The sequence below is a fragment of the Nicotiana tomentosiformis genome, chromosome 1 (assembly GCF_000390325.3).
Source record: "Nicotiana tomentosiformis chromosome 1, ASM39032v3, whole genome shotgun sequence".
In the NCBI taxonomy this organism is placed as follows: domain Eukaryota; kingdom Viridiplantae; phylum Streptophyta; class Magnoliopsida; order Solanales; family Solanaceae; genus Nicotiana; species Nicotiana tomentosiformis.
The window spans coordinates 112,385,800-112,390,280 of record NC_090812.1 but is presented as its reverse complement, the minus strand read 5'-3'; positions in this window follow the sequence as shown (position 1 = coordinate 112,390,280).

The window sequence follows — 4,481 nt, the reverse complement described above, 5'->3', positions numbered from 1 at the left end:
GGGAAGTTGTCGGAGAAAAAACTACCGATGAGATAATTTGATTCCGCGCTCCCACTTTCTTTGCAACCTACGGTGGTTTTATTTTTAGGAGTTAAGCTTCTCTAAATAACTTTCTTTAATCATATCTCCTTTAAATTAGGTCGGGTCAGTTCATATGGGCGATCCAAACCAATATCCGACATAATATGATACAATGAGATAGAATGCAATAGAAACAAGTTGAAGGAATTCAAAAGAGATGTTTACTTTATCCGAGAGGACTCTCTTATCCCTCGATAGTCGCATCAACTTCACAACGACAAAAATTGCTTTTCCTTTCTTTATATAAGAGGAAAGTTGAACTTTTTATTATAAAATACTACTCCCTCCATTTCAATTTAGATGAGCTAGTTTGACGCACGGAGTTTAAGAAGGAAAAAAAAGACTTTTGAAACTTGTGGTCTTAAAAGCATAGGGGGTAAAAGCTTTGTGAGGCCATGATATTTGTATGGTTATAAAATCTTCTCATTAAGGATAAAATAGGTAAAATAAAGAGCTTAAAATTAAATTATTTCTAACCATAGAAATGTGTCATTCATTTTAGAATGGACTAATAAGGGAAGTGTGTCATCTAAATTGAAATAGAGCGAGTAAACTTTTTTTAGGAAACATTAACAAGTTACTTATTCTCGATAAAAATTGGGGCCCCTCGAAATATAAGGCATATGCTTTACTTGAAAGGCCTTTCGGTCGGCCCTGCTCTTTGATTACATGTTGGTAAAAAACGACATGGCATATCGGAGAATATTACTCCTTTTGTTTTAATTTATATAAATTTATTATTATTTAGGAGTCAAATAAGATTTTTTTAATTATATTTTTTCCAATACTTTTTGAATATTTTGAATTATTAACTATTCTGACTTAAAGTACTTTTTATTTAGTTTTTTAATATACATTTTGTTTTTAAAATTTTTGAAAATTCTATATTCATGTAATGACCCGACCGGTCGTATTGAGTATTATAACTTTGTTCCCCTATTTACTGCTCAATTTATGTTTTACAGTTGTTTTATGACTTGTCGGGCTAGTTGGTTCGGGTCCGTAAGGAATTCGGAGTGAAATGAGACACTTAGTCTCATAATTGAAAATTTTAAGTTAGAAAAGTTGACCGGATGTGGGCCTATGTGTAAAAGATCTTGGATTTGAATTCTGATAATTCCAATAGCTCCGTATGATAATTTTGGACTTAGGAGCGTGTCCGAAAAATTAATTGGAGGTCCGTAGTGGAATTAGGCTTGAAATGCCGATAGTTGATTTTTTGGAGAGTTTGACCCGGGGGGTTGACTTTTTGATATCGGGGTCGGAATCCGATTCTAAAAATTAAAATACCTCCGTTATATAATTTTTGACTTGTGTGCAAAATTTGAGGTTAATCTGACGTCATTTGATAGGTTCCGGCGTCGTTTGTGGAAACTTGAAATTTCAAAGTTCATTAGGCTTGAATTGGGGTATGATTCGTGGTTTTCGCGTTGTTTGAGGTGATTTGAGGGTTCAACTAAGTTCGTATGATATTTTAGGACTTGTTGGTATATTTGGTTGAGGTCCCAGAGGGCTCGGGTGAGTTCCGGGATGGTTTCGGATCATTTTTCCTTATTTTACAACTACTTGAACTGATATCTGGAATTGTTCTTCGCGAACGCGAAAGGTCTCACGCGTTCGCGAAGAAGGAATTTTGGGCTGATGGGATTAACCCATCACGAACGCGAGCCAGGTGAAGCGAACACGAAGAAGAGGCTGGGGAAGCCTACGCGAATGCGAGTGGGCTGACGCAAACGCGAAGAGGAAAGGGAGCTGGGGCCTGGGCCTGCTTGGCGTTAAGCCTTCGTGAACGCGGCTCGATCGCAAACACGATGAAAAGGTCACGAATGCGAAGAAGGAACTTTGGCAGCACATTTTTGTACTTCGCGAATGCGAAGCCATGGTCGCGAACGCGATGAAAGCATTTCTGGGAAGAATTAAAAGTCCCAAAATGGGGGTTTTGAGTTCATAACACAAAATCAAATTGGGAGCTCGGTAGAAGGCGAATTTTGGAGAGATTCTTGTGTGGGTGTTTGGGGTAAGTGATTTTTATCCATTTTTAATTAATTTCAATGATTATGCCTTTGAATCCATCATTTAATGAGCAAATTAATTAGAAAATTTTGGAAACCCCTCTCGATTTAATTTGAAGAATTGAGGGTCAAGTTGAGGTCGTATTTTGGTAAAATTGGTATGGTTAGACTCGTGGTTGAATGGGCTTCCGGATTTTATAACTTTTGTCTGGTTCTGAGGCGTGCGATGTTTGAGTTAAATTTTGGATTTTTCTGGAAAATTAGCATTTTCTTATGGAATTAATTCCAATGAATTTTATTGACTGAATCGAATTATTTGTGACTAGATTCGAGGCATTTGGAGGCTGATTTGCAAGGCAAAGGCATAACAGAGTAAAGAATTTTATGGTTTAAGATAAGTAACAGTTATAAATCTTGTCCTGAGGGTATGAAATTCTGGATATTTGTGTCATGTGATTATTTTGGAGGTGACGCACATGCTAGGTGGCGGGCATGTGGGTGTGCACCGAGGGGATTGTGACTTGGTCTGTCCCGTAAAATTGTAAAGTTAAATAACTTGTTGTTAGCTATATGCTCTCTATGTGTTGAAGAAATTTGACTGTAAATCATGCTTATGCTATGTGATGGTACTGTTGGGACCCACAGAGATCGCGTACTTGTTGAATGATTTGCTAATTGTTGTCTTGTACTTAGTCATGATTTTACTTGCGTATCATACCTCAGTCTTTCTTGATATTTGTTGATACACTATGTTATCTTTATTTGGGCTGATCTTTGTGATTTTCGAGAGCCCGAGAGACAAGAGAGGTTAAGGACTGAGTAAGGCCGAGGGGCTGTCGGTGAGGGAAGGATATTATGGCACATGAGTTATCCGTGCAGGATACTATAGCACATGAGTTGTCCATGCAGCGCGTGAGTTGTCCGTACGGATTATGGCACTTGGGCTGTAGGAGCCCCTCCGGAGTCTGTACACTCTCAGTGAGCGCGGGAACCCATTGAGTGAGAGCGTTGAGGGCTGGGAGACCAGTGAGTAATTGTTGTCCTGAGAGGTTGTACTTGTTTTTCATTTGTTGTTGCATTTAGTTGCTATATGTCATTGTTGTGAAATTCTCTGAAAGATTTTTATATCCGGACTACATGAACTTGAACTATATAAAACTGATTTGACTTAAACTGTTGGAATTGATAGCATGTCTACTCTCTGCTGGAAGTACTGATAATGAACTATAACTGTGTAGCTCGTCATTATCTTCAGTTCCTTAGTTATTATTGTTACTTACTGAGTTGGTTGTACTAATACTACACCATGCACTTCGTGTGCAGATCCATATATTTCCGGACATAGCGGGTGTTGATTCTTTCGCGCAGTTAATTTCCGGAGATTCTGAGGTAACTGCCGCATTTCGCAGACCTTGTCTCTCCTTCCCTATCTCCTTGTTTACTGTATTTGGTCTTATATTATTATAGACCGTATTTTTGCAGATTTGTATTCATATTAGATGCACATGTACTCAGTGACACCAGATTTTGGGGAGTGTTCGTATCAGTATTTGTGAAAATTTGTATTGTATTTAAATATTATATTTTCAAACTTAAGAGAAATTATGGTTTATTGAGATTATCGATTTGCTTAGTATCGAGATAGGCGTCATCACGACAGGTTGGGATTGTGGGTCGTGACAATTCATCACACTTAAAATTAGTCAATTTATCCCAAAAAAGGTTCACATAAACGGAAAGGAAAGGATTAGTTTATTTATAAGAATAGTTGTGGTATTTTAACTCGTAGGGTCAAATATGGTCGTGTAATAGAATCTTTAATAATCTAATTAGATGACTACCTAAACTTTCACATTTATTTTTCGCCTTCTAATCCTCTCCCCTTTTCTATTCTCTCCCTCTAATAATAATAAAATTTTAAAAAAATATGGTCGTGTAGTGGAAGGGATGGAATATTTGTTTCCTTTAAGTCTGAAGAGATGGTTTTATCCACTTTGTATTTCCTAGGGATTTAATTTTTCTGTTTGGCTACCGTTTATTTACCCCTTTGTCCCATTTTCACAATTCAGAATTTGTAGAGATCGATAATCTATCTATACTGTATTAAAAGTACGAAGGCCATTAGCGAAATATCGTTCGTCTTTTTTACCCTTTAAAAATAAAGTTCACATTAGACAAAATAGTAATTCAACTTATTTTCCTAATATTTAAGAATTAGTTCCTTATTTGAATTATATATGAAGTCCTAATATTTAAGAGTTCAAAATCAATTAAGATTTTACCTTATTTAAATTATTTATATAACAGTAATCATTCCATATTAAGTTCTTAACATGTAAAATTCTATTAATTAAACGCTTTAATAAACTCACCCAACACATGCACGTT